Below are 20461 nucleotides of genomic sequence, written 5' to 3'. Positions count from 1 at the left end.
TAGCCCTCATGGCAATGCTTTCTGGCCATTTTAGGCTTAAAAAGCCCGTGTGCTTTGGCTGTATTTAATGCGAAAGCTTCCGATCGTTCTGCTTTAAGCAGGCATTTTGTGAGGTGCAGATAATCGCTGGTGTGAAAGCGTATATGTGGTCAGAGCGAGAGTGAGCTGGGAATCGCCTGGCGGGGAAGAGGGAGAGTAATGTGCGAGGAGGTTCTGAGCAGGGCTCTGAGAAAGGGTGACGCAGCGCCTGCGGGGTCAGGAAACACAAGCCTCAATGCAGCCCGCTCCCACAACCACGTACAATATAGGCCGCCCTTAAATGTCAAGCTACCGACGGGGGCGAGCATAGTGCCCCTGGCGATGACGATCTTGGAAGGGTGCTGTCCTGGGGGCTTTTCTAGAGGTGATGCGTGTGGCACCAAAGCTCTCAGCAGGTCGACGGAAAGTGCAAGTAGCTTAGGTTAGGCCTTTACATTTTGAGGAAGTTACCAGCGGGCCCCGTTATTTTTGAATGGCGATACCTTCTTTTCGGCTGCCTGGACAGAAAAATTTCAGACTCTTGGTCTGCCTGTCACTCGATTCGAGCACCCGGCTATAAGACATCTTGAAGGATTTTTAAACGGGGTGATGATGTAGGTTGGACATTTGTAAAATATTAAAATGTGTAGACTTTCTCATGCATGTCAACAGTGCTAACCGCGACGGAACTAGTGCGCATATTTGAGTCAAACACAGGTACATAAATAAGAGTGGGAGATTTCCTAAAACTAAAAATATGCGTGGGATTGTGTTTAGGAGAACCAATAACCCGTTCAAATCATGTTGCATACAGGTGAGATAAAACCACAAAAATTAATAACAGAGCTCGACCTCGAGCTGAGCCGAGCTAAAAAGCTCTCACCAGATGGTGCCAAGGCTGTGCAAACGCAGGGACACCAACCCTCCATATCATTTATCATTGGATGAGCAAAAAGTGAGGCAAAGGCTTCAATGTTCCGCTTAGGAATGGTTCATGCAACATTTTTCCAACAGATTTTTATTCTTTTGTATTAGGTGGACAACAATTCCCCTTCTGCTTATTGAGCTACCAAGACGCATTTTTGGATTCCTTTTTTTACCTTTCTCACAACTCAACGAACTAGCAACCGTTATTGAAACTCCGCAGAATTTTTTTTCGTGATCTTCTACTCACCACCAACGTCAACATCTGCGTCTTTCGACGAAAACCGCAAGTATCCATTTGTGAAGCGCCTCAGAACATAAAATTATAACGGCAACAGGATATTGGCAATATAATATCAGAACACAACTCCAGTAGAATACCGGTTTTTGGCGAACTACTGATGTAAAAACAAGATACTCTGAAAAGTTCTTAATTTCCGTTTTCTTCTGTGAATGAAACCAGTGCTCATTCACTCGGAATCCTTTTGGTGTTTTCTGAATTATCTAGGTTTCACTTGCATCAAGTCTTTTGTTCTTTTTCCGCAGAAGAGTGGTGTGAAACTAGAATCCATGGGTGCAAAAGGCATAGGTGTGATTGTCACACGAGCATGAATAAGGAAAAGAGCAATCCAAGCAAAATCTCACGGCCGGTAATATAGATGAACTCGCAGCTTACGCCTAAATTTGAAAGGAAATGTTAAGAAAGTCGTATACTTTTTTCAGCGTGTGACACTAAAACACTATCTGATTGGCTCTCTTGAACGTTGCCGCGCTACCCTGAACTAAATAAATGTTTTTAACCAAACCAAAAAAAAAAACAGAAAGTTGATAACTACTTAACAAAAGCTAAAGAAAGGTCCTTACAATATTGTTAGGCCAGACATACGATTACCGAAGGGCAGCGTCATTATTTCTGCTTAGTTGTTACCCCTGACAATGATGTTCTGCCATTTTATATTCTGTCTGCAGGCCCCAACTATTCGTGAGATATACACAAGGAGGGAAGGAATCCTTTGGCTTTTCTGAGAGAGGCCATGAAGAAATCACCGTGAGTCCATGCCGTACCCAATGCGATTTATGCCGAGTGAAGCGCTAAATATGGGGCTCTATTGTTTTAGATGTTTCTGTTACGTGTTGAACTCCCGCAAAATTCGAATTCCGTAACAATTAACCCGACCTCAAAACGTCTCTTGTATGTAGACCAGTGCTTATGGGGTTATTTCGTTACAGAGAAAGGCCTAGATAATTTTTCTGGACACGTGTGCAAAAGTAAAAGAACGTATATTATTTTAGTATATACACGCTTATCTAAAAGTATTGCTTTTAGAGAGAATATGGAGCATGATTTCCTAGACAAGTTTCTACGCTAACACAGCTGCTGAAAACTCCACCTTAACGTGCATCCGATATCGGCAGATAACTTTAGGTAGATAAAATGTATCATGCCTCACAAAACCCTTCGACCGGGCATCACAACCTGAACTAAGTTTGAAGCTGAAGTCTATCTGGAGAAATTATTCATTCCTCGGGTTGATTCAAGCGTATCTGCAACCTAAGAGTGAATTTGTCATGAGTACAGACACAAGTTCCATGTCTGCAACAATAGAGTTTGGTATTCCTCAGGGTTGCAATGTGGGACCACTTCTTTTTATGTGTTAGAGATATTTGTCTCAACATACCTATCCCAATAGAATAATCCCATGATGATTGCCTAACGTTACAACTTTTAATGACAAATTTACTTTAAACTTCCTATAAAAAAGCTTACATGAGTAATGCCAAATGCGGAAAATGAGAACACCTTTACGGAAAACGGTCGCTAAATAACGATGACTAAAACTAGAAAACTTTGCCTAACATTCAAATATTCTAGCAATGATACATATTTAAATGTAGGGTCTGCGTGCAAGTATGTCGGTGCACCTTCTACGTCTGGCGTCCTCTGGAACGATCACATACAACGTTGTGAATAAACCAATATAAAATTTCAATGGCCTTACAAGAACTTTCCGGACGTCGAGGCCCGAAGTGAGGCTGCGGTCGTATCAATTGTATAAATGGCCTGCAATAGAATGTGCAGCAGCTGCATGTGACCCGTGCATTCAAGTAAATATCAGTAAGCTTGAAAATGCGAAATGACCGACACCTCAGTTTAGTTTTAACTCCTGCGATTAGCACAGAGTCTGTGTCAAAATGTTCTAGGTTATACAAGAATTCCGTAGTACACAAATAATTCGAAATTTCATCTTACCTTTTGATAGCGCCAGAAACGTTTTATGAAAGAAATCTGCGGTAAAAAACATTGTGGCCTGAAAATATATTTCTTGCAGTTGAACGTTAGCCGTTTGCTTTGAATCTTTGTAGCCCACAAACTTTTGGGGTGGCATAGGAAATTTTAACAAAGACTTGACGTCCAGATCAAATCTTCCAGAGAAAGCAAACTGGAAGAAAATTGCTGACCCGGAGCTGCGGTGATAGGTTTAAGCTGTTTTATCATACAATGCGTTGAGCTCGGCATGCCAAAACTTGCAGCTAGACGAGATTTAGCAGCAGTAAACGGGATGCTACCACTGAAACAGTCGAGGAATTTTATGTGGCAGAGATGCTCGTTAACAGCCCTTTATCCACCCACGGTCGCAGATTTAAATGCTTTATGTTTAATACAGTTGAATGGACCGTCGATTTTGCATTCCTTAAAGAACTTCCTAAGTTTTTTCTCTTCTGTTCGCATTGTAGTAAAAAGTTTCTCTTCTCTATGTTACGTAAATTTGCAATGAGTGCACCATGGCCCTTCTTCTCGTATTTTGTGTCATTTTTATATCCTAATACCAAGATTGAAACCTAGCACTTGAGTACATACGTCTGCTTATGCATAAATAAATATTGTAAAGTAATTTATTATTTGGTTCCTAGTCAGTTGAATGGTCTTTCTCCTTGTATTATTCTGCTGATTAGTTTTAGTATTTCATAGACGTTAACCTCCTCTTGCGTAAAGCCTTGAACGTTAAATAGCTGTATGTAAGAGAGTTAAGTGGCAGTATCTAAGCATTTAATATCTTTTTCGTTAAAATAAAAATTACAGATGTATTTTAGTGGATTTTATGAAATACACTTTCATTTCATGTTGTACGCCAGTGCAAGGGGGTGGGAAGCGCACCATGGCCCCTCCTCCCAAAAAGGCAGGCAAGATGGCGTACCCCTTGTTCTAAAACCCGCTTCTCCTGGCATTACACAGCGCTGCTACTGGTCGGCTACCGCGTACCCTTCCACTCTTTCACATCTATATCGTCTTCCAGAACATTCTGCCAGTTGTAAAACAAAACGAAATAAACGCGCTTGCGTTTTATACAACTTGAGCATAGCTAATGCACAACGTAAGGTCGAAACGAGGGATGCGAGTGAGTCAACTTCGACACTATGAGCCAGCGCAAAAAAAGTTCGTGGATGAGCGCCCTCCTTTCCCCCTTTGTTTTTCACAGCGCCATCCGCGTATCGCTCCGAGTCTGTTTCGAGGCTGCTTGCCACGCGTTCCTGTGTTCCCTTTCATATTGCTCATAAAGCTTACACAACCACGGGCACCCTGCCCAGGGATATATACACCCTCCAAACCGCCCCCCCCCTAGGAGGATTTAGACCCCCCCCTCCAAAACATCCCCCTCGCGAGGGGCACGATCAAATGCAGAGCATTTCCGAGGGCGCACGACGTTAAGTAGTTTGCGTTACGTTAATGTTGTTGCACTTGTTGCTGTTGGTTGTTGTATAGTAATTAAATGAGGAGACGTAATTACGTGGTCACGTGACATCATTTATTAGCAGGTGGGTATGATTATTGTGGCGCAGTGGGAAGAGTACCATGTACCTTGCGTTCCGCCCACAGGTACTGAATGCGTTGTTTCAGCAGCTTCTTGACGTACTTTGAATGAGTCAAAGATAGAAGGCGCGTTCGTAGCCCTCCATTCTGTGTCGGCTTTGTGGCGCAGTGGGCAGAGCACCATGTACCTTGCGTTCCGCCCGCAGGGTCGTGGGATCGAAACCAGGCGCCGGTAAGTATTATTTTTTTATATAGTGTAGGGGGAGGGGTGCGGACTACTACAGACAGCTAGAACGGGTGACATCGTGAGTTAAAGAAATGCTCTGCATTTAAAACAGGGCTTCGTGTCGTCTTTGTCTTGTATTCTTCTCTTGTCGTCAGAGTTAGTTCACGCTTCCCATTACCACGACACACGAGAGACATCATTTTTTGTCTGTCAAGGAGAAAGAACCATTGATCACAATTTCAAAAAAATAACAACGTTAGATTCACCTGTGACCGAAAGATTGCCATGTTTTGTAGCCTTTCTCCAGTGTATAAAATGGTCACGGCGGCAATGAGTAACTAAATACCACATTTTAGTATGTAAACGGAATCCGGGTGCTAACAATAGGAGCTGAGTGCTTTGGTACCACGCTACATTCGTACTTTGCCAGCGGTATGACAAAAGGCGCCCTGAACATTTCGGTGCAGGAAATTTTGGTGTGGGATGTTTCGGTGCAAATATTTCGGTGCAGTGCACGGGCATATCGGTGTACGGACATATTGGTGGGGAAACTTCTTGGCGATGGAATTACCGGGTGCATGCTTGTATGAAACAGTCGTAACAGCTTCATTTCCGCATAACCTGGGTTATGGACCAAAATCTAGCGCAGTGATTGCACTTTTAGATCACTGCCGTGTTTGATTTCATTCACGTTTTTTTTTTAGAAATTGAACATGCTCGTTCAAGGAACACCTGTTAAGCAGCCCACTAATGGAATCCTTTTGCGCATATTTTTTTATAGGTTTACGACAAAGAGTTAATTTATATTCGCTCTTTTTTGTGGCATGCAAATCAAGCTAAGACAATTAGCCAGTATTTACTATGGCACAATGCATTTTTGTGTAATTTTCTCTGAAGAAAAAGCACACTCTCGCCAACCAGAAAAAGCAGCTTCACAAACATTCGGTTCCCCCCAAACGCAGAAAATCGTATGACGAATTTTATGTAGGCTGCGCTCTCCCGCTAAAATGAATTGTCTCCAGTTTTTTTACGGACAAGTCTAGGATATTGTCGTGTAGGAAGAACGTGCCTCTTCGAAAACAGCTGTAGCTTCTATATCTCCTCAATGCGAAATCGCGTGTAAGTTGTGCGTGCAACTCGCACGTGTGCGAGCGAAGTCTTCCCCGTGTTCGAGCAAAACCAACGTCTGCTTTTTGTCTACATGCTTATTTTCATTTTAATTTATTACTTTGTACCATCGGCAAACCCACTCACCCTCCTCTCCTGTCTTCAAGTGTAAATCTCCCAAAGGTTAAATTTCCTTTTCAGTCATATTATTTTCGCTTTTCTCCGAAAACCTTGCAAGCTTGGCGGAGTTCGCGGTCTCCGCGGCGTTACAGCATTGATGCAAGAAAAAGCGATACATTAACCATTCTCCAGTGCGCAACAAAAAGCCACCAAAAATCCCCTGAGGGTGCAATGACCAATATCTTTGCCACCCTTCCCCTCCCCCCCCCCCCCCCCCCCCTTGGGGAACAAGCTTGGTGGCTACACTTTTGTGCGCATCCCGGTCATACCGACGGCGCCCCCTCTCCAGGAATCGCTCCTTCTTTGCCTTCGGCCGCCCTATGGACAGATAGAGAGAACTCTTAATGTTGGCTGGAGAGGAAAGCTCTGCTAGCGGCAGTGCTTGCTACGCCAGATGGGGATGATTACAATGCAGTGAAGTGAATGTGAGAGATCGGGAAAGCAGCATTAGAGAGAAAATAAAAGTTAAATAAAAATGGCACGCAATGAGGTGACGGTAAAAAACTTGAAATATAGTTAAGTAAAAGAAAAACAATGAGCGAATGGAGCCCAGGAAGCGCAGAGCGTCTAACAAGAAAAAGGAGTCAAAGCGTACATGACGACGCAAACGCGTACAGACGTAGCCATCCGCACAATAGAAAAATTACAAAGTTTTGTCTAGTCCTGAATCTCGCAAGAAACGCAGAAGAATTTTTGTCCCTAAATATGAATCATTGCTGTTGTCCCAGGGTCCAAGGAAGTGACACAACTGAAGGCTGGCTCCACGTCGAACACGAGACAGGCAGCTCGCCGCTGTACTCGCGCAGCGGAAAATCGTGGGCATATACACAACAAGTGCTCGGTAGTCTCGCGCACAGCGCACGTGGGGCACAGTGGTGAATCCTCCCACCCTATTTTGAACTTGAAGCTTCGGGTGTAAGCCACGTTGAGACGCGAACGATGCAGTACACCTTCAGACGCTTTGCTGAGGTCGGGTGGAACACGGAATTTACAGAACGAGTCGATTCCATGTAGAGGAGGATATCCGCCGCGAGGGTGCTGCCACTTCAACATTTGCTCTCTCTAACCAGTTCGATAGATAAGGGCACAACCATGTTCTCGAGAGAAAGGAAGCTGTGTCGTGGTACGCAGAACTAACTCTGCAAGTCGGGCATATCATGGAGACTCCAGACATTCCTCCCTTTCTTCCATTATAAGAAGAAACAAAATCACTCGGATGGCTTGGCGAGACCTGGGACAGTCGTCTTCAATTTTTGGACGTCCAGTTTACACAATGACGAAGCACAAGTGACACCCTTCTCTCTCTACCAAGGAGACTGGTACTCATGTCCAGCCCCCGACTCCCCCCCCCCCCACCCTTTAGCGACGTCAATTATACCCCCTCAAGTACCTGCGAAGGTTATATACAGAGGCGAGCCACCGTGAAAAGACCGTCTGTACCCAATAACATGAAGCTGTGGCGTGAGTACAGGGTTTGGCATTACTTGCACATTAGACAGTTAAAGTGTCCCTGCAGCGATGCGTACATCTGTGCATCTTCTGTCCGTCAAGACGGCTGCCATTCCAGGAGAATTCAGGACCCACTATTCTCCCCGGGACGGCTATGCCGACTACTGCACCACGAGTCTCACTGTGACGCCTACGTCGCCATCTCTACCACCGTGCTCCCCAATAGCGGCATGCCCGATATGCCTGCCGTCTGGCATGGTGGTGTCTACCCTATGTAGGCCGCAGCAGCTTCCCGATATGTCCGGCGTGGCGGCATTTTGGACAGGGTGGTTAGTTCTTCAGCAGATCCGACATCGAATGCAACGAAGATAAGGTTGGTAGTGAAAGTAATGAAAAGGAAATACACACGTGCTGAAGTTAGCTTGTTTCCTTTTCATTTTTTTTTTCACGGTGGTTTTGCGGACGGTGAAGGGGCAGGAGAGATAGGAATGGACTACAAGCAGCAGCGCCTTGCAGCGTTGGTTAAAGTGAAGTCAAAGTGCTTCAGTAACTCTTAAATGAAATGGTTAGGGCTGTTCACACAAATGCTAAAATAAGAAAGCGGTTCAACTGAAGTAAATTAACAACGTTAATTTTTAACAGTTATTATCAAAATGGGGCAATACGCGCTGATATTTCGTTTGTTTCCATCCAGTACGGTGCAAATTTAGCTGTGTAACATCAAAATGATATCGCCTGACGGAATTAAAATATTAAAGCTGAAATAATGAAAAAAATGCCTGAGCTATTCTATGCCTCGAAATGTCCACACCGAGTTGTCCTGCACCCAAATGTCCGTGCACTGAAACGTCCCTGCACCGAGATTTTCGTGCACCGAGGTGTCCGTGCACCGAGGTGTCCGTGCACCGATATGTCCTACACACAAATGTCAGCACCAAAATGTCCTACACAGAAATGTCCGGACCCCCGACAAAAGTTATCCTAGTGCGCGCCCCGTAGCTGTTGATTGTGAGGTACGTGAATGCAGTAGGTCCACGCCACACAAGGCGATTTCTCCTCATAAGAAAGCGGTAGCATGAGGGGTCACCAGTGGGCAATATAATCGCCGCAGATGGAAAAAAACGAAGCCGAGAGAGAGAGAGAGAGAGAGTAAACTTTATTTGAAAATAGGAAGACGGGAATGTGGAAAGAGTTATGGGTGAAGTCCTATTTCCAGGACTCCAGTAGCAAAGGCTCCCAGCTTGGCTCTCTCTAGCAGCTCACGCTGTGTCGAAAGGTCCGAGCTGGACAGTGCTAAGTCCCAGGACACTCTGGATGTTTGGTAGGTGTTCTGTTGCCAAATTATAGGGCAGTTCCAGACTGTGTGGAATAAGTCTGCTCGTAATTTGCATTTGTGGCATTCTTCGTTATATCTCTCTGGAAACATGAGAGACAGTCTGGATTTGTGTGGGAAAACGTTGGTTTGAAGTTTTCTTATGTTTCGTGCGTCTTCGGCATCTAACATATGATGCGGTGCGGGCATGGTCTTTCTCGCTTGCCTTTGAGTGTAAAGCCTTTCATTAAGCGACATGAAGGGAGGACGGGTGTAAGAGTGGTCCGTTTCCCTGCGGCTGTTGATTTGCCTCGCTAGGGAGTCGGCTCTCTCATTTAGAAAACCAAATTATGTAACAGGAGAGAAGATTGTCAGCGCAGTTTCTGCCAAAGATGAAGAAGCAAAAACGAAGGAAGAAATGAATGTACGGCGCAGCGCTAAAGAAGCGTTTGATAACTATAACCAGGCTTTCGCTTTTAAATCATGTCAGTCCACTGAAGTGCCCCTGGAAAGTTTTCTGTCGGAAACTACACAAGAAGCTTCCACGTGTGCTCTCCACACCAGGGCCAAGAATTTTGCAATAGCAATGACGAAAAATAAAAAAATAACTCAACGAACACAACATAACGTAAGCTTGGCTTGTGGCTTCCTTAAGGTATCGTTTCCTCTATTACTTAACTGGGCTTTCTTGGTTTTGGTATTTTATTACTTTCACGTCTTTTTGTTCATGCTCTCATTCATTTTTGTTTCTGCTTCTGCGCCCCTGTCAAAATAATATCTGCGTATGTCACTGCATGCAATCATTCGTTCAAGTGCCGTTCCAGATGCAAATGCGAGACTGCAAAGAGCAAACGTTGGTTGGTGTTGGCTGCCGTTTGGGTTTTGATTCTACAGGAAGTGACGACGTCCGCAATTTTTATCATGTGTAAAATCCGTTGGGTCAGCAATAGAGAAAGTTAATTTTTCCTAAGGCTAACGTGCCGTGTTTTTTCTACGCAGAAAACCAAAATTCAATTCACTTTTTAAAACAAAATGTGTCAGAATTTTGAACATGACGACGCGTGCGTGCTGCAAGCACACAAGTACTCAAAATCCATTGTCCAGCTCCTTACTTCGGTGACCAGCACAAGACGCGCCACTGCCACGATTCTGCTCTTTATCCCACTTGAATACGCCATAGAGTTTCGTGCTACAATACACTAAAGAGAAATTTGGCGCTAGTGTAGGCGAGCCCCTCTTCAGCAATCGTAGATTCGTATTCAGCGAAGGATAAATCTATTATCACTTCCAATGGACTATAAAGGTTGCTATCAAAAAAATTCCCCGCATTTCCCCGAGGGGAAGAATGTGAAAGTGCGAATGCACGAGTTGAATTTGCGCGGTTCGGTAATGTTCGCGAAAGAGAGATCACACACACACACACACAACTACAAAGAAAGAAAGATGCATTTATTCACAGACACCTATTTGTGTTGTTGTTGTACTTGATTGCTAGAGCGGATCTCAGCTTTGAAATTTCGTGTCAGTACTCCTTTAGGCGGGTGCATTAGCCCTTATCACGCCCGATTCCTGGCCAATCCCCCAAGTGGGTATGTGCCATGTCAGCGGCCAGGCAGCGCGCGCCCATCTCCCCCCGTTGCAAAGGAAGACGAGGAGATTCCTGGCCAATCCCCCACGTGGGTATGCTATGCGGACATCGCCGGTGGACGCAGGTTCAGGGTCGCTTAAGAAGTGCATTCGCACTTAAAACCAGCAAGTTGTCTGGTGCTAAAAAAACTGCAAACTGAGCGAGTTCGGGAGAGTTCATAACGATGATGATGATAATGATGATGATGATGATAATAATGTTGATGGTGATGTCCTCAAACATTTTGAAACGTACCCACAAGGGGGGGTTGGCCAGAGCTAAATCGGTGGGTGAAATACGTGGGGACTTCAAAATACTAAATTATTTCCGGAAAGAGGCTGTAAAAGGAAACTTAGTGATGAATAAAACCCGAATTAACCATTAAATAGCATCCTTCAGGAATTCAAACGACCTGAAGCAGAAAGAAAATTTTGAATACAATTATATATATCCCTTTTTGCAAACCCGAAGTTTGATGCGCCAATAGATAATATAAGTGGAATCAAAAAAGATAAGCCCAAACGCTCAATTGGGCCCTTCAAAAGCAACGAACAATTGCGCTCGTGTCGTCCTCATCTTCTAACGTACGTGCTTTCACGCCACTTCTCACGACTTAAAAAACAATGCTATTTCAGAAATATAACTGCAGTTCTGTTGCCGGTGGAAAAGTCGGGCTTCAAACATTTATCTTTCATAAATATCTTAAAAGCTTTGCGCAAGGCAAATTATAAAATACGTTAACCTTTTTTGTTTTCTTTGGCTTCAGAAGGCACACGAAGCCAACCGGGAAGCCACCTCAGCTACGAGAGGAACGCGTTCAACTGCTATAACGGCTTCCACGACGTCACACAATTACAGTGAGAGATTTCCCTCCATCTTATCTTAGTATTAAATTGTATAGATGTAACATCATGTATCTGTTATAATTAGGAGCATTCATGCCGGCCCGATGTTTCTGTTCCTGCTTAGCAGTACACGGGCTTTCCGACGACAAAAATAAAGTTCAGAGTATTTGGTGGATGATTAGGAGTGCTAGACAATCTCATCTCTCTCCCTTCGGAACTTGAGGCTCGGTCCGATGGTCACGACTTGCTCCGGGGTTAGAAGCCCGCAGCTTATAGTTTCTGGCACGCCCGACGTCTACGGTTCAAAGCATGCTCTGCGTTCTACTCGTCTCAGTGGCCACCTTTGCTCATCGAGCGGCATTGACTGCCTCGCTTTTCTCGTTACCACCCCAGAATAACGATTCCCAGTTCGTCATTAACATTTCTTCTTTTTTTCTGCCTAAGTGCACTCTCTGCACACTGTGTTCTACGACGTGTACGAGTGGTAATGGAAGTCACAGGAGCTGTCGGCAGGCAGTGCAACCGACGTGTCAGCAGAAGCGGGTTGTGAGTCGCGCTCCAAAATCACGTCTCTTAAGCAAGACCGGCAGCAGAACATCGCCACTGCCACCGCAGCCCCGTGCCTTCTCGTCCTGGGTTCTTTTAAGCCTCTGCTGACGGATCGATGGTAAAGTTTTTTGCCCATGTGCCGCAGATATTATTCACGCAGAAGTAAAAACCTCCAGTGTTGCTAACGAGTGGTCGAGACGCAAGTTCTCGTGATGTACTGGCTTGGCTGGGACATCACATTCTTATTTAGCGTGGTGAACTTTAAAACTTCTGCCGAAAAACTGTTCACACGACTGGGAAAGTCTGACGTGCACCGCTTAAACTTGAATGAAATGCAGCAGTTGTGACTACTTTCCTTACACCAGAGCTAGAGCAGGCAATACGTGGGGGAAGCATTCCTCCAGGTAAGACAGTAGATGAATGAGCTGCGACTGCAGTTCAGTATGGCGCCATCTTTCGGTATAGCGCCTGGTTCCGAGCCAAGGTGGGCTTATGAGAGGCTTATGAGTTTGCAGTCTGGCTTGTTTTGTTGCCTTTTGTAGACGTGTTTACCGCACCTGGGTGTGGGTCCCAGGGCCTGTCGGCCAGCCAATGTTCTGAACTGTCTTACCGGATCTCAATCCAGGGCCCAAATTCGCTGATGCAGTACTGCCCACTTACAGGGAACCCGGTTTTAACGAAATCTCGGCTATAAAAACGAATCTTCGTTTCCCGTTTCTATTCGTATATATCATTTTTATGTCCAGATATAGCGAAAAACGGATATAACGAAGTTATTTCCGTTTCCCGATGTGTTCGTTATAGCAGGTAGACTTTACTTTCAACCTAGGGGAGGGCCCCCGGCCATGCAAAGTACAAAAACCATGCGCGTGTTCCTTTCACAGTCAATGCTATTGCGACTTCATATCGGCTTGCAAAGGGGTCCACACCAACTGTTGAAAGGCGCCATAAATAATGGTACCTGTAGGAACGAATAACGAAGGCAAAAAATAGCAACAAATGGTCGTGCGCCAGGTTGTGTAGAGTATATAGTTCGGGCTGGGTCTGTCATTTCCTAACACCTTAAAATCTCATAAAAATTACGCTTTGATGTAGAACAGAAGAATGAAATACAAATGGTGTGTTTGAGAAATAAGTTCATTATGTTATTCGACCGTACCATTTCTTTGCAGATTAAAAGTCATTACTTCTGTAACACTTTAACCATAAAACTGAGCTACCTTTTTAGAAGCAGCCATGAACACAAAACTCCCACGCAAATTCTATCTCTTAGCAATACCGCAACTGTAAAGTGGGTTTTAGGCTCACAATGTAAAAAGGAGTTAGACAACGATGTAAAATGGATGTAAAATGAATGAGGTATACAATGTAAAAAGGAGTTTTACAACGTATTGCTACCTCAAAAGAAGCCGGCACAACGGACAGGATCGACGGGTCCCAAAAATTTAAGACCCGCAATGTCGCGCTACTAGTGTATCATCACCAGTCTCTTAAACTAAGTACTAGAGCATAATGCCATCATGTATATCTTCTTTGATATAAACCTTTTGCTGGTTTAATGTTCGCACCCGTTATGACACCAGTGTTTATGTTTTTGTAACACACGTGCATTTTCCAACGGCAATATGGGTGTTTCCTAGTTCTTTCTAATTTCTGCGCCGTGACTCAGAAATACTTCCGCGTCGCGGGTTCAGGCGGTGATAAAACAAGGTGGGACTCAGACAGGCAATGCAGTGGCGTTTGTTATCTTGTTATTGTTACGCGGCGATGACTCACGAGTGTGGCTCTCGGCGGGCAGATCTGTCACGCTCATAGGCCTCGCCGTTGAGACAGTAAAATCGGCGGAGAGCCCTATCAGCTAGATAGAGCTCGTGGTTGCATTTATTACGGGAAAATCCCATATTTCCTGATATTCCATCGTTCAGCGTACCATCACTGTCGTTTTCCGAACCAGCGTATAGAAGTAGATTATGTTTGCGAATATATATATGAAGGGCGCATAAGGTTTTCAAGAGCGCAAGCTTACCTTCGGCAGTACAGAAAAGTTGCCGTTGACGCAAATACACAGCAAATTATTTTCAAATTGGAAAATTTTTGTGGTATATAACGCGCAGAAGCTGCACCTGGCCATGAGGCATACCGTAGTGGAGGACGCGGAATTGATTTCGGTCAACTGATGACGTTTAAAAGGGGCTCAAAACTAAACACACGCGCGTTCTCACTTTTCGCCTCAAGCATAGCTGAATTAATGAGGCGAAGAACGCAGACGAACGCACAAAACATACAGGCACGGACGCTAGTTGAGCTCTTTAATAAACTAAAAAAATGTGCACCACAACGCGATTTGGTAGGACAATCAATAAGCATTGCTGGTAAAATAGTCACACTGGAAGAGGAAAAAGATCCGTGTAAAAAGAAACGTGAAAAAAAAAACGCTGACACGGGTCTGAAGAAAAAAAAAACAACTAAATAAAACCAATGTAAATCATGTGGGTGTCTCTACTGTATCGTCACTCAGGCTTTCGCATTCACGTCACCTGAGGGATAGCGCCGGAGACAATGTGAATACTTGGAGTGGTAAGTGACCGGGGAACATTTGTGTGTCTACGCAGAAACCTATGCATACCGGCCATGAAACAAAAATCAGCAGTCGAGATCATGTTTTATTTGTAGTCCTTATTTTCCGCCACTAAGCGAAGACAACCTTTTTATGATTTACGGCGAGCAAATACAATACAAAAAAGCGCGCCTGCTATCAGTCAAGGACGCTGCACCTTTTCATTAGAGAAATTCCAGGCAGGCGCACTGATAACCACAACCAAGACAGCCAAAGCCACGTTAGTTATTACTTACATTTTTCTTTACTGTTTCTTGTCTCAGGTTATTTCTGTACCCGGGGATATCCCAGCCTTGTATTAGCGTTGCGCCGAGCGTTGCGTTTGATAAAATCATAGATATGGATAAATTCGGCTCAGTGCTCATCTACACGGGTGACATCGCTAGGTGTTGAACTGACAAGGTGGCTTAGGAAACGTCCTGTATGCTGCATTGTACAATGTGGAGCCACTTTAGTTTACGACTTGTTTTGGGATCGTCTTTAAGTGTAGGGGCCACATGCGACATATCCGACGGAAAACCTCCACAAATGCGTTTTTTGTATGTTTCTGGCCGCGTACTCGATTTCATTTAGCCCGGAATAGAACAGTAAAATGTGTTGTTGGGCTAGTTGTAGCATTAGGAATTACGAAATACGCGCTAACTGGATATACAAAGGAAGGACGACAAGCAATGCGCATTGTTTGTCGTCGTTTCTCTGTATGTCCAGTTAGCGCGTATTTCGTAATTCGGAGTACAACAGTTTGTGAACTGTGCTTGGGAATGATGTCCGGCGAGTTGTTATCGACTGGCTGCCCGCAGAACGGGTACTATAGACACCGCAAGAGCGACATAAGCTTAATTAAGAAAGGGGCTGTGTTTGGAAGAGTACATATATAAATATATTAGAAATTAGAGGCTTGTTGAAAAAGTACCGAAAAGAAAGCCAGCAATCTACAGCGCCCACGAAGGCATAAAGGAATGGTTCGACTTTGTTTTATTGTTATTTATTTATTTATTTATTTATTTATTTATTTATTTATTTATTTATTTAATTTATTTATTTATTTATTTATTTATTTATTTATTTATTTATTTATTTATTTATTTATTTATTTATTTATTTATTTATTTATTTATTTATTTATTTAGTTATTTATTTATTTATTTATTTATACTGCAGCCCCCAATTTGGGGCTATGGCAGGAGTGAGCATTCACGGAACAAAAAATAGCAATTAACAGATCAACAGAGCAATAAAACAAAAGAACAGTTACGCAAATCAGCAAGGGCAAGTAAAACATTTTCCAGCGGAAGGGAGCGAGTATCACCGGACAATCCATTCCAGAGTTCGGCAGTGAAAGGAAAAAAACTAAATTTCAATGCGTTGGTTCGACAATCGTAAGGCTTGATATTAAGGTGGTGATTACTTCCAGTTATGAACGGTGAGGCAAATGAGATGTAGGTATTGTCAGACATGCGATATACTTAGTTAATAAAACAGTAAAGCAATTTCATACAATTCTTTAGTCGGCGCATGCGTAGTGTAGTGAGGTCAAGAGAAGACAGGGCAAGTGAAGGTGAAAAGTAGCGATCATAGCGATTACAAATAAATCTGATAGCTTTTTTTGAATGGCCTCAATTCTATCGATTTCACCTTGCTTGTGTGGGTTCCATACGGGGCATGCGTAGTCAAGTACCGTACGAATCAGAGTTTTATGCATTAGTAATTTAGTCCTTTTGGGGGATTGGTAGAGTGTTCGTCTTAAATAACCTACTTTTTTAAGATTTTTTGCAGAAAAATTAATTGCTGAGACCAAGATAGATTGCTGGAAAGAACAACACCAGATATTTGTATTCTGTTAGGTTTTTTAAGGTGGATCCGTTAAACGAGTACGTGAAGCAGGATTGGGATTTACTATTCCTGAAAGACATAAGCACGGATTTTTTAAAATTGATACTCATTTGCCAGGTTGCGCACCATTCACAAAATTTAGTAAACGAGTCAATTAGACGATGATGAGCTTCAAAAGAGTCAATGAGTTCATACAAAGTTATTAGGCAGAGGGGACGTTATTAGGCAAATCGTTTAGGTTCAGTAGAAACAGTAAGGGGCCATGTAAAGAACCTTGTGGAATGCCTGAACTAACACTAACAATTGCGGAGTCAGTTGAGTTATAACAAACGTATTCCGAGCGCTAAGAAAGAAAATTAGAAATCTAAGTAACTGGTTACGGATTGTTTAATATGGTGTTTAATTTACATAGTAGTTTAGAGTGAAGTACAGTGTCGAACGCTTTGGAAAAGTCAATGAATAGTGCGTCAACCTGATTACCAATGTCCATGTTACTAGTAATGTCGTGCACGAATTCGGTTAACTGCGTAACAGTGCTATAAACTCGTCTGAATACATGTTGGAAGTTAGACAACAGATTGTTAGATTCGAGAAATGCAATATGCAAGAAATGCTAGACATGCAATTCGAGAAATGCTGAAGTAACTTTTGTTTTGCTTAACTCATGTTGTGAAAGAAAGTGTAGGGAAAAATTCGTCGGGAGTGGAGACGTCAGTCACGTTTTCCGAACACATGTCGAATACCCTATCTGGGCGACTCTGTTCTCGCCACGTTGTGGGGTATTTATGTTGAGTACAACTATATCTTGCGCTATAGGGTGGCAGCCAGCGCCATTCCGATTACTCGGAGTGAAGAGGGCCTTTTTTATTCCCCGGCCGTGACTCGAGCGGCTACACTGTCAAGAGAATTTTTCGGCATAGAGTTTCTAAGTAAGTACTGTAGAGAGGAAACTGCTCCTGGGAGGCTATGATGGGGGAGGTTCAGGTCTAATGGAAGACCACATCTTCTGGCTCGGCTTGTTTATCAGATTTCAAGCGTCTTCGTGGGTTTGCTTTCTTCACTATACATTGTTATGTCTACGTGGTTGCCGTTTCTGCCCAAATAGCTGGAAAACCCATAATCTGAACACGTTAGTTTGTGGTGAGGAGAGTGCACTTGCCGGTTCCTTTTTGCAGCACCAGTATATATGTTAAAAGCGCCCGGACATCTTGACTGAGCAGATAATTTGCCGCCTTGAAAGTAGCAGCACATGGTCTGTTACGAAACAAACCAAAACTTCGTGAAGGCAATTGTTTCAGACGTACGCTCATAAAATGTTTGAGCTTTTCAAGCAATTTATTTGTTGAACTGTTAGCAAAATAAGTCCTTCATTAGTTCCCAAAAATTCAACATTATTCTAAACTAACGTTCTGGAAGACTTTCTGTAGAAAAAACACGCTTTATTTTTATTCATTTAGAGTTAAAATGGCATGTTTTGTATTTTTATTATATAATTACGCCCTTCTTGCGTTTTGGCAGAATTGGAATTAACTTTACGGCCAATACATGGTTCCAATCCAAGCCAATGGTGAAACTAAGGTGAGCGCGCGGTGTAATGACAGCCGTTGACGACACAGACGGTCTGTATACCTGTTGCATAGATGCTAGCGCCAGATTCCTCTGAAGAGTTTATAGTAAGAAACTCAACGAGTTTTGTGCTACCTTTCGGCATCAATGTTGCCAAAACTGAGACCTTCGCTATACGTGCAGCCTAATGCGAAAATCAATGAGGGGCTCGCTAAAGGAATACATAAGAAAAGGTAGGAGTCTTCAACATCAAAGAAGGCAGAAGGGTTGATTAGAATTTTTTTAGCAATGATGTTTAGCCAGAGATAGGGAACGGGGTACGAAATGAGGTTGCCGTACCTAATACAATTTCAAAAAGTATAGATCCACCCCTGTAATATCCGTGTCCTCACTAGGCGGTAATAACGGTGGATAATAGGTATTGTTTAATTTTTATAATTCCTTATTGTTGTTATTTATATTCGTCACGATATTGCAAGTGCGAATATGATCACAACAAAAAAGACCAGATATTCTGTCGCTGGCCGGGTCCATTTTTATAAACGGCAACATAAAAATGTGTTTGTTTTTTCAAATCCTTGCCTGCCAATACACAGTGTTGGCAGGCAAACGCGAATTACCTTCAAATATGCTTTTTTTTCTTAAAATATTTCTGCTACGACGTACCACTCCTCAAACCTCAATTGGTATAGCAATAACCTCCTCCGTAGTGATGTCTACCTGCAAAACATTTATTTTGGTTCGAAGGGCACAAATCGCCTTTGATATTTACTTGTTACCACCCGGCATTTTACCGCTGGACAAAAATTAATTTTTCAAGCAATATATCACTTGGCGCAACACTACTTATTCTGTTCGCTTTACCCTTGCGTGCTCACGCTTACTTCTTTTAAGGGAAACACGCATGAATCTTCTTTGCTTGTGAAAAGCCACCGGAAAGAAAACGCCCTTATTTATACAGTTTCGTTGATTTGCATCCGACCCATTGCTTCAACGAACACTGATAAAAGCGCTAATTTAGGAACACATCATGCGACACAATCACAACATGTTTTCACCGAAACCAGCACCAAGAAGAATGCGGCTGTTGCGAATTCAGACCGGATGATTTCAAGATGCTCCTGTGTTTCTGCTATAGAACTTATTTAAAAACAGCAAGGTTCGTCTCAATAATCAGTTAATCATTGCTTTATACCTCATGAAGGCAATACAAACTCCGCATTTCTCAGCTGCGTACTTGCTGATTAAGGGCGGAAACTTGCACATCTTCAGTGATAAATTTAGCTCGGTGTCGCTGGGGCCCACACATAAACTCTTCTTACGGAGAGAGGGCTGTTTCTCAGGTAGCGAAATTTTCCACGATTCGGTAATAAACGTGGCTGCGAATAACCAGGGAGCTGGATTTGAAAAATAAATACGAAAAGCAAGATAGTTCTTCGGAAAAAAACACATCCCCCTTTCCCCAGAAGGTGACACAACAGGCGGGAGCTATTGCCGCGGCAAAACATCACTGGCAAGACTAACGTCGTTAGAACAAAAGTCCTTTACTGCCCAAAGCTGAGAGATAACCGTAACCCACGGTTGGGAAATACCCACTATGAGGGACCCATCTCACCTTCAATCACCTTGCGTTGCCGAAGTGTACAACGCCGTTGAGCATATCCTTGCTACAGTAATTGTCGCAGTGCAAGCCCATGCTCACAGCGGGAAAGAGCTGTGCGAAAAACCCTCTCAGCAGAGCAAACTGCAAAGGAAGTGGTCCACTATCGCAACGCGGCAGGCGCGCCGCGCCGCAGCGTGCCATCTGCTTCTTTCCGAGACCTCAGAACTCACGTGGCCGACGGTCCTGCCTGCGCCCTTTATCGTTCAGTAAACAACACTTGTCGCGATGTAAGGCGTTGGTAACGGAAATTTTGCGCAACTGCGAAGGAGAACTTTCTCTCGATTATATTGGGTGCTGCGAAAAGCACCTTATGCAGAGCGTGTTGGCAAGCAGTGGAGGTTGCGGCGGTGGTGATAAGTGATAACGTGACACTTCTACTGAGGCGGTGATCAGCCTAGTTATGTTGGATCAGTGCGACGGCGGCAGATGTGGGGGGCTCTTGCCAATAAAAGCTCGTCACAAACATCGTTTTTTTTTTAAGTGCAGAACACTTTATGGGCTCGCCTTGTCGTGGTAGCTCACTCGATGGACCAAAGTAGAGCCACACGGCGTCCCGCCGTACCGGCTGTCGTCGCGGCGTAACCCGGAGGCTTTGAAAGCCATGTGGTTCATACAGTCGTAAGCTTTTGAAACTCGTGACCCGCTGGCGCTTGTCATACATCTCCCCGTTTTTTAGCGCAAAGAAGGCTGCAGGTACATTTGAGGCAAAATATACGTAGTTAACCGCCAGCGTC

General features: G+C 43.7%; 1 protein-coding gene across 2 annotated transcripts in view; it reads right to left on the bottom strand.

Moving 5' to 3' along the window:
• Positions 1 to 19867, bottom strand: part of LOC144147054 (uncharacterized) — a 148167-nt gene extending 128300 nt beyond the window's left edge. Inside the window, exons 1-2 of one of the 2 annotated variants that reach the window (XM_077679083.1) lie at positions 19680 to 19867; positions 2943 to 3004 (exon numbers count right to left, since the gene is read on the bottom strand). The gene's annotated coding sequence lies outside the window, so the exon portion shown is untranslated. The remainder of the gene's footprint in view (positions 1 to 2942; positions 3005 to 19679) is intronic. The other variant, XM_077679082.1, reaches the window with a different exon arrangement.
• Positions 19868 to 20461: the final 594 nt, after the last annotated feature.

This window comes from Haemaphysalis longicornis, unplaced genomic scaffold (assembly GCF_048455015.1).
Source record: "Haemaphysalis longicornis isolate Haplotype H1 unplaced genomic scaffold, Haemaphysalis longicornis Haplotype H1 scaffold_7, whole genome shotgun sequence".
NCBI lineage: Eukaryota > Metazoa > Arthropoda > Arachnida > Ixodida > Ixodidae > Haemaphysalis > Haemaphysalis longicornis.
The sequence above is the reverse complement of the archived record's forward strand: the minus strand, read 5'-3'. Positions and strand labels throughout refer to the sequence as shown.